Here is a 12,609-nt window from a genome sequence, read left to right as displayed (position 1 = left end):
GATTTCGTCTAAAAACCCATGTCAATGCTTGTCGGCATTGACATGGTTAAAATCGCGTCGTTAAAACCGCGGGCGATTCCGCGTGAAAATCCGCATGGAAACGTCAACGAATCCGCAACCGCATGCGGATTCGTTGACGCGGTTTCCGCGAGCAAATCGCGCCGCTCAAGTGGAAACGTACCCTTAGTGAATGGCAGTTGCTCTGTCCAACTGCCAAAAAAGTGTGCAGTGACCAGGGAGGTTGGCCGGCATCATTGTGTAAATCTATTTCAGGGAATGTCTATATAAAGAATAAAGGCCATGCTGAGTATCCCCCATGGAGAGATGGACTAGCCCAAAACCTGTCGGTAATGTCAGATTTCTACTACCTACTGTAAGTGACAGCAACATAGGAGAAATATTTATGGTTCATTTTACTCTTGAAGAAACCTATTTCTTATTTGTTTGTGTTCATATGTATTTTAAATGTTAAGATTTCGCGACAGTGGGATTTTTAGTGATGGAACGCATTTTCGATATCATTCATTCAGATAGAAAGAAAAACAGATCCAAAGCACTAAAGAATCCAAACTATTTTCAATATCAAAAACAGTTGCAATCGCATCTTTGTTAAAAAAAAAAAAAAAAAAAAATCCACCAAGCCAATTGGCCAGTTCAACAATCGAGAACGCGATCATTCGGGATATATTGCCCCCCCCAGGACCTGTTTTCATACAATATGATCTGATAGAAAAATACAGAGGCGCTCTGCTTGCTATAACTGAATTGCTGTGGTTTATCCCCTGCTTATTGCCTGAAGAAGTGGGCTGTGCCCGCGAAACGCGTTGCATCTTTGGGGTATTTTCAATAAATGTGTATATCTATATATTTACAGTCCTTGGTGTCTGCTTTAACGGAGGCGAGTCCACCACTTCCTCCCAGCAATTTTTTAAAAAATTTTATGTACTGGCGCCTCTGTTCACCTACCAATATATATGATACAAAAATACGATCAGCCATGAACAATTGTGCGTCCAATGGGCAGCTTATACTGCAGCGAGCGTGAGGTTCCGGTGCAGACAGCCGGACATCCAGTCCGGTAAACGAGACCATTTTGATTTGCGGTAATGCTGCCAGGCAGGCCCGCAGGACGCCCGGTCCTCCCCGCGATTCGCACGGGGCCTTTGCTTTGAAGCAGATCAAGCCGTAGCCTGCAGCCTCCCTGGCTCGCGTAGATGTACAAAGAGCCTCATTACAGCCTCCAAGGGCTGCGAAATGCCATCGCCACTTAGCAGAGCACAAGACGTTTAACCCACAATCTGCTGGAGCAGCGGCGCGGCCGGCAGGATCAGCCGACAGCACGCTACGCCGCGACTTCTGTCTAATTAAAATGTGCGATGCGCGCAGCCTGTAAATGTTTGCTCATTAAATAAATCCCTTAGTGCGGACCGTGCCAAGGAAGGCAGCGCCAGCCAGGATTGGCGAGAGGTCACTTCAGGAGCAGCAGGCAAGCTGTGCGTCTACGCCACGCAAACGGACACGAAAGGGGCTGAAGCACGGAGGCATTCTGCAGCGACAGACAGGCGATGTGGCCGGAAACGATACAAGGCCTAATGCACTGAACTTTTTTCATTACAGGGGGGCCCTGGGGACAATCATGCTTATCCCCGCGAATCCTGGCTGTGACTTTTGCGTTTTTCGCATTTCTGAGGTAATGAGTCCCAATTACTGCCAGGCAACATTCATTGTGTTCTTGAATACGTACATTAAAATTTTAAAGTGTTCCTGAACTCTTGCACAGGACAGAAGGAAAACACAGAAATGCACCCTGTATGTACTTAGAGAGTTTAGCCTGTCTAATCTCAATTTGTAATTTGATCTCCCAGCTGTGTCAGCTGACTGCCACGGCAGAGCAGTTAACTGGTAAACACAGGATGTTAACAATAGGTCTTGCTTCCATGAAAGCAGGAAGAAGAAACACTGCAGATTTCCTGCAGGATTTGTATCAGCTGTAACAAAGAAAGGTTTTCCTTTAAAGGTCATTATGCTGCTGCTTATCTTTTAGAGCATAGAGGACGTTCTGAGTTTAGGTCCGCTTTAAAATGGCTAATGACTGGCCAATTTCACCACTTTCATGTAGTGTGATGCTCGGGACACAACATACAATGTACTGTTAGATTTTCCTGCCAGATAGATTTTTTTCCAACATGTTGAAAAAAAAAAAAAAAAAAAGTTATCTGGCAGGTAAATCTAACAGAAAATTGTATGGTGTGTACCTAGCCTGCACATCCTGTTCATAAAGTAAAAAAAAAAAAAAAAAAAAAATCTGTAGGCCTTCACACTACATTATATATGCCAAACTCCAGCCCGTGGGCCAAATCTGGCCCTCAGAGCCATTAAAGAGGAACTCCAGCCACATGCTGTCATTAAGTTACATTAGTTATGTTAATTAAAATAGATAAAAAATATATATAGGTAATATAATCTCTTACCCACCCTGTTTTAAAAGAACAGGCAAATGTTTGATTTCATGAGGGCAACCATCTTTTTGGTTGAAAGGAGGTGACAGGGAGCATGAGACACAGTTCCAACTATCCTGTGTGCTGATCTCCCCTCCCAGCTGCTAGGCAACGAGAACAACAACATAGGAAATCCCATCATGCTCTGCACAACATCAGGGGAAAAAAAGCCCGGGCTTTTTTTCTTTGATGGGTGGAGCTTAGCTAAAAATGCAGCTAAAAATGATGCTTTGGTAAGAAAAACAAAGTTCTGATGCTGTGAAACTGTTAAAGAAACACCAAGCCTTTTCAGTTCTGCTGAGTAGATTTTTAGTCCGGAGGTTCACTTTAAGTTTAACAATAAAACTTTGAGAGTTAGTGGAGGGTGGGTAGCTGAGGTTTATGCGGGTCGGAGCTGAGCGGAGAGAAGCTATTTTAGCAGGAGAGCGTTGAGAAGTGTCAGAGCGCACTGCGGCGTGCTATCGGCCCGCTCGCTCTCCTTGCGCCTCATCCCCTCCGGCGCGCCCGCGGGGGGCCTCTTTGTTTAGTCTGCAATACCAGTCGGTTCTGCTTACAGCAGCAGCACAAGATAAATTATCAGTAAATAATTCAAAAGCCTTCCGCAGCACACTAAACCACCAAGATTATCTCTGCCTTCCCACCTCCAAATTACAGCGAAATCCTGAGGAGGGTTATGGATTACACCTGCAGTGACCTCAGGTCTCCTTATACCCAGAACCGGCGCAACGGACCGACACCCAACAGAACAGCGGGTGAGGAAGGGGGGGGGGGGGTGTATATAGGTTACCATGGCAACTACTACAAGAGAAGAGAAAGGGACAAATGTCCATACCCACTTAGCGATTTTAACGAACGATTTTGCATGCTGAACAATTTTCCCCGCGATATTCCGCAACATTGTTTAACGAAAATTTGTTCAACGATGTTTCACGCTGCATGCCACCCACAGCGATCATTCGTTTTTGAACAACTGCCGTGTCCGATTAAATCGTGGATGATTGCTCCAATCTTAATCAACTATCGTTGGTTTTGCCGCGACCGTGTAAACGATCGTTCGTTTACGGCACCAGAAACAGAGTTTGCAGATTCGGTCAGATGGATCAGGGAACAATCGTTTGTCAGCAAAGATCCCTGATCCATCTGGCCATGGTTTGCTCGTGGGTACTTACCTTAAGAGGGTAGAGAAAGAAAGCAAGACACAAAAGACAGGAAAGGGGGGGGGGATGTAAAGTTGTCCATCAACAATCCAGTTTCCCTAACGATCTGCCATTTAATCATTGTGATCGATAATCGTTCGGGCCCACAAACTTGCAGTTGAAGTCGATAAGCAATCCAATCAGACAGAACAATCAATGGGCTGATCGTTCGTTGTTGATCAATACCATCAATGGTACCCAATAAACGTACTGTTCATCATTTGGGAGATTGTACTGTTAAACTGGACCTGAACTCTTGCACAGGACAGAAGGAAAACAGAGAGAGAAATCTACCCTGTATGTATTTAGAGAGTTTAGCCTGTCTAATCCCCCCTCATCTGTGTCTAAACACAAGTTGTAATTTGATCTCAGCTGAGTCAGCTGGCTGCCTCGGCAGAGCAGCTAATTAGTGAAGCACAGGATGTTAACCCTAATGTCTACAGCCATGAAAGCAGGAAGTAGACAAACTGCAGAATTTGTATCAGCTGTAACAAAAAAATGTTTTTCCTTAAAGGTTATGTTGTTGCTTATCTTTTAGAGAAGGGAGGGCGTTCTGAGTTCAATTTCGCTTTAATGGGAAACTTTGAGGGTATGTGAGGTGTGTGGGTACTTAGTGGACTTGTTTTGAATGCGGCCGTATCCTGCAGTATGTAAATGAGTTGGTTGTTTAGTTACATACAGGTCATGCGCTTGTTGGACGTGTGTACGCAACTTTCTTTTCAGGTGTCCTTTAATAAGAAATTCTAAGGTGGATTCCCAGAGAAGCCAATAGGGGGAGCAGGTGAGCTGGTTGCTGGATTCTACAGGAATAAAGCTGACTAGCTGAGTATTACCGCAGGCTCTGCAGTGAGTCATTATCCCAGAGATCTCTGCTAAACTCCAAATAATGACCGAGTTCCTATAAATACGCAGACAGCAGCCACATGCCAGCGCCGGCCTGTCAATCATCACTTCCACGCAACGCCTTATTAGCCGCCAATGTCACCGAGCCGCCTCCTGCAACTTATGAGCTGCGACAGGTTTCTGCTCTCCCAGGCTGGATACCTACTCTGCGGGGAGAGAAAGCTCATCTACCAGCCCAGCTACACCCACGACCATGGCAAATACCGCAAAACAGCACCTATCCATACAAGCTTTCACCTCTCCTGCCTGCTTGCAGCTGTGCACCTATCCATACAGGCTTACACCTCTCCCCCCTGCAGCTGTGCACCTATCCATACAGGCCTACACCTCTCCCCCCTGCAGCTGTGCACCTATCCATACAGGCCTACACCTCTCCTGCCTGCAGCTGTGCACCTATCCCTACAGGCTTACACCTCTCCCCCCTGCAGCTGTGCACCTATCCATAAAGGCTTACACATGTTCTGCCTGCAGCTGTGCACCTATCCATACAGGCTTACACCTCTCCCGCCTGCAGCTGTGCACCTATCCATACAGGCTTACACCTCTCCCCCCTGCAGCTGTGCACCCATCCATACAGGCTTACACCCCTCCTGCCTGCAGCTGTGCCCCTATCCATACAGGCTTACACCTCTCCTCCCTGCAGCTGTGCCCCTATCCATACAGGCTTACACCTCTCCTCCCTGCAGCTGTGCCCCTATCCATACAGGCTTACACCTCTCCTGCCAGCAGCTGTGCACCTATCCATACAGGCTTACACCTCTCCCGCCTGCAGCTGTGCACCTATCCAAACAGGCTTATACCTCTCCCCCCCTGCAGCTGTGCACCTATCCATACAGGCCTACACCTCTCCTGCCTGCAGCTGTGCACCTATCCCTACAGGCTTACACCTCTCCCCCCTGCAGCTGTGCACCTATCCATAAAGGCTTACACATGTTCTGCCTGCAGCTGTGCACCTATCCATACAGGCTTACACCTCTCCCGCCTGCAGCTGTGCACCTATCCATACAGGCTTATACCTTTCCCCCCCTGCAGCTGTGCCCCTATCCATACAGGCTTACACCCCTCCTGCCTGCAGCTGTGCCCCTATCCATACAGGCTTATACCTCTCCTCCCTGCAGCTGTGCCCCTATCCATACAGGCTTACACCTCTCCTCCCTGCAGCTGTGCCCCTATCCATACAGGCTTACACCTCTCCTGCCAGCAGCTGTGCACCTATCCATACAGGCTTACACCTCTCCCGCCTGCAGCTGTGCACCTATCCAAACAGGCTTATACCTCTCCCCCCCTGCAGCTGTGCACCTATCCATACAGGCTTACACCTCTCCCGCCTGCAGCTGTGCACCTATCTATACAGGCTTATACCTCTCCCCCCCTGCAGCTGTGCACCTATCCATACAGGCTTACACCTCTCCCCCCTCCAGCTGTGCACGTATCCATACAGGCCTACACCTCTCCTGCCTGCAGCTGTGCACCTATCCATACAGGCTTACACCTCTCCCCCCCTGCAGCTGTGCACCTATCCATACAGGCTTACACCTCTCCCCCCTCCAGCTGTGCACGTATCCATACATGCTTACACCCCTCCTGCCTGCAACTGTGCACCTATCCATACAGGCTTACACCTCTCCTGCCAGCAGCTGTGCACCTATCCATACAGGCTTACACCTCTCCTGCCTGCTGCTGTGCACCTATCCATACAGGCTTACACCTCTCCCGCCTGCAGCTGTGCACCTATCCATACAGGCTTACACCTCTCCCTCCTGCAGCTGTGCACCTATCCATACAGGCTTACACCTCTCCTGCCAGCAGCTGTGCACCTATCCATACAGGCTTACACCTCTCCCCCCCTGCAGCTGTGCACCTATCCATACAGGCTTATACCTCTCCCCCCCTGCAGCTGTGCCCCAATCCATACAGGCTTACACCTCTCCTGCCAGCAGCTGTGCACCTATCCATACAGGCTTACACCTCTCCTCCCTGCAGCTGTGCCCCAATCCATACAGGCTTACACCTCTCCTGCCAGCAGCTGTGCACCTATCCATACAGGCTTACACCTCTCCCGCCTGCAGCTGTGCACCTATCCATACAGGCTTATACCTCTCCCCCCCCTGCAGCTGTGCACCTATCCATACAGGCTTACACCTCTCCCGCCTGCAGCTGTGCACCTATCTATACAGGCTTATACCTCTCCCCCCCTGCAGCTGTGCACCTATCCATACAGGCTTACACCTCTCCCCCCTCCAGCTGTGCACGTATCCATACAGGCTTACACCCCTCCTGCCTGCAACTGTGCACCTATCCATACAGGCTTACACCTCTCCTGCCTGCAGCTGTGCACCTATCCATACAGGCTTACACCTCTCCTGCCTGCAGCTGTGCACCCATCCATACAGGCTTACACCTGTCCTGCCTGCAACTGTGCACTCATCCATACCAGCTTACACCTTCTCTGCCTGCTTGCAGCTGTACACCTATCCATACAGACTTTCACCTCTCCCCCCTCCAGCTGTGCACGTATCCATACATGCTTACACCCCTCCTGCCTGCAACTGTGCACCTATCCATACAGGCTTACAACCTCTCCCGCCTGCAGCTGTGCACCTATCCATACAGGCTTACACCTCTGGTGCAGAGACTGATGAGAATGGATCAGGGATCTCTGTACAGCGCTGTGAAATATGTCAGCACTATATAAAAAGGTATAATATATTACACTGTACGGCATTGAGGACATTAGAAAGCCCCTATGGGACATACAGACAAAAATATAAGTCACCTGTAATAAAAAAAAAAAAGAAAAAAATCTAAGCAAGCAACTTACAGTAACAGCTCTGAAAAAAGTTCTGAGATACTGAAACCTAAGATCTAAGTGGCACTCGGGGATACAGGTTTCCAAGGACAAATCAATGAATGCAGGGGGTGTCCCTAGAAGGGCGATCGTCTCATGCAGAACTATATGTTCTTTCTTAGTCAGACTAGGTGGTTTCTATGGAAACACAATTTAGGAAGTTCTGTATCCAGCGAGTTGGCGTTCACTTTTGTCGCTTTGCTCATTAGCCATGACTTCAAAAGACAAGTGGGGAGGGGGTGGAGACTCGCTGATCCGATAAGACTCAATGGGGGCCTTACAGACCATCAGCCTCCACCCACAACTGTAATTTGAATCAAGAGTATGATGGCAAAAAGTGAATGGGCCCTGTACACTTTGCACGTATCTATACATCAGGATATGGGGGTGGGGGCTTATTCCAGCAAGTTTAAAGAGAAACTGTAACCCAGGACTGAACTTCCTCCCAATCAGTAGCTGATACCCCCTTTCCCATGAGAAACCTTTTCCTTTTCTCAAATAGATCAGAGGGGTCTGTATGGCTGATATTATGGTGAAACCCCTCCCACTGTGTGATGTCATGACCATGGTCCTGACCGTTTGCTGTCTGTGAACCTCGTTGCATTGTGGGAAATAAGGACTTTTTCCAACTGCCAAGCCAGCAATATCTCCCTCTGTGCATAGAACTCTCAGTAACAAACATTCCGTACAGATCACCTGGCAGAACTAAAGATGTCCCCACCTGTGAGAATGTCAGGTGCTGCCTGGCTGGTGTTCACGACCGTTCCTAACTAGTCCATATTCCAACCCACCCAATCATCATCACTTACTGTCACAAGTGACAGGCAGCCTATTGGGCCAATGAAAGTGCGGTGATAAGCTCCTTTAAAGTGATTGGACCCGCAGGGGCTCAGGGCAGGGCGAGTGGAGCTCTCGTCATTGCCAATTAGCAGGCATACGTTCGTAGCGCTCACTATGCTACTCTGATAAGGCACGCAAACTGATAAGGCATGTTAAGCATGTAGTAAGGGGAGCAAAAGGAGATAGCGCTCGCTATTTGTTATAGTGAATCAACCCCAAGGTATATAAAAAAACTAATTTTGTCTCCTTCATGCAGCAGGTAAGAATTTGCGCAGATATTTTAATTCACTGTAACTTTCAGGAGGTGAACTGAGAAACAGGGGAGGAATTTAATTACAGGAGCCCAAAAGTCAGTTCACGAAGAGAAGAACAGCGCATACGCCCAGAGCCGCGGCGACCGGATCGGGGAGCTGTCACCTCGTGTCTCTGGGCACAATTCACCACGCCGCACTTCATATGATAAATATGTACACTACTAGGGGCTCAATTCACCAGGAATGTCAGGTATTCGCAATTGTAACGAAATAATAAATTATGTACTATATGAGAATCACAGCGATACACGCCCTAAACTATTTCTACGCAGGACGTGAAGCGATTCAGTATAATCCCTGCTCATCACAGCGCTTTGTTCAAAGGCAAGGTGGACCATTCACAGCTCAACAGTCCATGGAAAAGAGGCCTGAAAAAATGGCCTTAGTGAGCAGTTACCAGGCAGCAGCAAGCAGTTGTGAGAGTTTTGTGAGGCATTTCACTGCCTAATAACTGCCAGTGGAAAAGAGGTCTAAGGCCTCTTTTCCACGAACTGTTGAACTGTGTGCTCAGCAAGCAGTTACCAGGCAGCAGTCAGCAGTTGAGAGAGTTTGAGAGGCATTTCACCACCTGTCAACAGTTCATGGAAAAGAGGCCTAATGCTGTTGCTCATTGAGGTGGTATTAGGGCCCTTTCACAAGGGCAGTTGAACTGTGTGCTCAGCAAGCAGTTACCAGGCAGTAGCAAGTAGTTGCCAGGCAGCAGGGAGTAGTTGTGAAAGTTCGACAGGCTTTTCACTGCCTATCAACTGCCTGTGTGAAAGGGCCCTAAAGGCCCATACACACGTCGGATTTTAGCGAACGACCCGTCGTTTGAACGTTCCGTCGTTCGGACGTTTCCGCGTCAAACCCGACGTGTGTACAGACTATCGTTCGGGTGATAAGACTGGCTACCAACGATCGGCCGGGCGGATCGCTGGTAACCAGTCTTATCACCCGAACGATAGTCTGTACACACGTCGGATTTGACGCGGAAAGGACGGAACGTTCAAACAACGGGTCGTTCGCTAAAATCCGACGTGTGTATGGGCCTTAAGAGGTTTTACGAGTAGGCGATCTAGAGATAGCCAAGAGCAAATATGCCATTTCTTTCTGCCATTAGGCCTCTTTTCCATGGGCATTTGAATTGTGTGCTCAGCAAGCAGCCACCAGGCAGCAGCAAGCAGCCACCAGGCAGCAGCAAGCAGCCACCAGGCAACAGCAAGCAGCCACCAGGCAGCAGCAAGCAGCCACCAGGCAGCAGCAAGCAGCCACCAGGCAGCAGCAAGCAGCCACCAGGCAGCAGCAAGCAGCCACCAGGCAGCAGCAAGCAGCCACCAGGCAGCAGCAAGCAGCCACCAGGCAGCAGCAAGCAGCCACCAGGCAGCAGCAAGCAGCCACCAGGCAGCAGCAAGCAGCCACCAGGCAGCAGCAAGCAGCCACCAGGCAGCAGCAAGCAGTTACCAGGCAGCAGCAAGCAGTTACCAGGCAGCAGCAAGCAGTTGTGAGAGTTTGAGAGGCATTTCACTGCCTATCAGCTGCCTGTGGAAAAGAGGCCTTACTTTTTACACAGGATGAGAATAATTCTATGGACTTGAGAAAGTTTTTTTTAGGGAGGTTCTTGTATTCGCAAAAAAAAGTGAGTGACATGAAAATGTAATTTCAATAGGACATGGACTTTGGTGACAATTGTAGTTCAAGCCTTTCTAGAAACAGTCATAAATAAGCTAGTGTGTGATGCACGCAACTCGATAAAGATTATTTACTGTATAGCGATATCGCAGACACACAGAGGGGCTCAATCAATTCTCGACCGCCCATCTCTCACATGACGTACTCTCCTTCACAAAACTCCCAACATTGTGGCCACATGCATCAGGGGCTCATTATTGACACTTGTGGATAATTATTATTTAGTATTTTTACAGGGCCGACATCTTCCGCAGCGATGTACAGAGTATATGGTCTTGTCACTTTAAGAGAAACCGTAATCAAGGATTGAACTTTATACCAATCAGTAGCTGATACCCCCTTTCCTATGAGAAATCTTTTCCTTTTCTCAAACGGATCATCAGGGGGCTCTGTATGGCTGATATTGTGGTGAAACCCCTCTCACAATGTGATGTCAGGACCAGGGTGCTGACATCATACTGTAGGAGCCTTGTTGCATTGTGGGAAATAACAGCTGTTTCCAACTTCCAAAAATGTCTGTGGAAATCTCTTTCCACAGACATAACCTGCAAGCAGTAAAGAGGTCACCATGTGATAAATGTCTGAATGTAAATACGGGAGAGGAAAGATTTTACAATGGGCTAAATTGTGAACTGACTAAATCATTTATACATAATTATTGTAAAGATTAAGCCCTTTTTTTTTTTATCATGTTATCTTCACCGGAGTTCCTCTTTAAGGCCTGGTGCACTCCGAGCGGTTTTTGTAGCGTTTTCCAAACCGCTTCCGCCTGTGAAAACGCTTGGCTAATGTATCTCAATGGGATGGTGCACCCCAGCGGTTTGAGGTTTTTAGCAAACCGCAAACGTGGGTCCTGCAGCACTTTTGTGGTTTGCAGAAGCATTTCTGCCTCAATGTAAAGTATAGGAAAAGCTCAAACCGCTCTGGAAAGCGCTAGATCAGAGCAGTTTTCCAGGCGTTTTTGTTACAGAAGCTGTTCAGTAACAGCTTTTACTGTAACAATATTTGTAATCTGCTACACAAAAACGCTCCAAAAAACGCTAGGCATGTTTAGAAAACGTCTCTAAACATGCCAAGAATCGCTCTGAAATCTGCTCCAAAAACCTCTAGCGTTTTGAGGATCTGCTAGCGGTTTTGGTATGCACTGGACCGAAGGACTCTTTTCCATGGACTGTTGAACTGTGTGCTCAGCAAGCAGTTGGGAGGCAGCAGTGAACAGTTACCAGGCAGTACCAAGCAGTTTTTAGGCAGCAGTGAGTAGTTACCAGGCAGCAGTGAGCAGGTGTGAGAGTTTGAGAGGCAGTTCACTGCCCATCAACACTCTGTGGAAAAGAGGCCTAATACTGTCCCTCAGAAGGGCTCATAATTTAAACCCTCCCATAGTCATGTCTATCGTGTAGTGTATGTATCGTGTTCTAGGGCCGATTTAGGGTGAAGACAATTAACTTATCTGTATGTTTTTGGTATGTGGGAGGAAACCGGAGTGCCCGGAGGAAACCCACACAGACACAGGTAGAACATACAAACGCCTTGCAGATAGTGCTCTGGCTGAGTTTTAAACCGGGGATCCAGCACTGCAAAGCTAACCACTACACCACCGTGCTGCCCACCTGAATAAGGTCTTAGTGACCATATATGACAAGGCCTGGGGGTCTTACGCGACGGCAGGTTCCGGTTATTTATAGACACTTCCGATCTTGGATAGTTAATCAGCTCTCTGCTTAGCAACACAGCCCACATACATGTCATTGCAGAGAGCGGACAGAGCGCGAGACATCGCAATTAACAAATATCAGGACGCGTTCCGTTCTGCTCTGTTTGTTGACGGGGTGAACGGACCTGCTGCGCTGAAAAGGCCACAATATTTAAAAACTCATTTCCCTTTTACAAAACATCAGCAAACAAACGCTGTATCCAGGCGAGATAAGACGCAAGACGAGAGAAAACACTCATTTACATCCCCGGAGCTGTGGCAGCAGAACCCAACGCTTACGTGGAAGGTATAGGAAACGGAATCTGTGAGTGTGGGCACTGCTTAATAATCTGCTATAAAACATGCTGGGTCCAGGGCTAGAATACTCAGCCTTTAGTATCTTTTTAAAGAGGAACTGAAAAATAACATAATTAATAAAATCGCTTATGGTTTACAACATTCATTTAAAGATTATTTAGTCAGTGTTTACCATTGTAAAATCTTTCCTCTCTCTGGTTTACATTCTGAAATTTATCACTGGTGGGTGGTGACATCTATGCACAGAGCGAGGCATTGCTGGCCCACAATTGATCGATTTGAGAAAAGGTAAAGATTTCTTATGGTAAAGGGGATATATGCTAATGATTGG

General features: G+C 47.8%; 1 protein-coding gene across 2 annotated transcripts in view; it reads right to left on the bottom strand.

The window, feature by feature from the left end:
- FLRT2 (fibronectin leucine rich transmembrane protein 2) overlaps positions 1-12,609 on the bottom strand; it is a 117,854-nt gene that overhangs the window by 85,992 nt on the left and 19,253 nt on the right. The window lies entirely within an intron of this gene.

This window comes from Hyperolius riggenbachi, chromosome 9 (genome assembly GCF_040937935.1).
Source record: "Hyperolius riggenbachi isolate aHypRig1 chromosome 9, aHypRig1.pri, whole genome shotgun sequence".
NCBI lineage: Eukaryota > Metazoa > Chordata > Amphibia > Anura > Hyperoliidae > Hyperolius > Hyperolius riggenbachi.
Note: the sequence above shows the minus strand (reverse complement) of the source record. Positions and strands in the feature narration are given on the sequence as shown.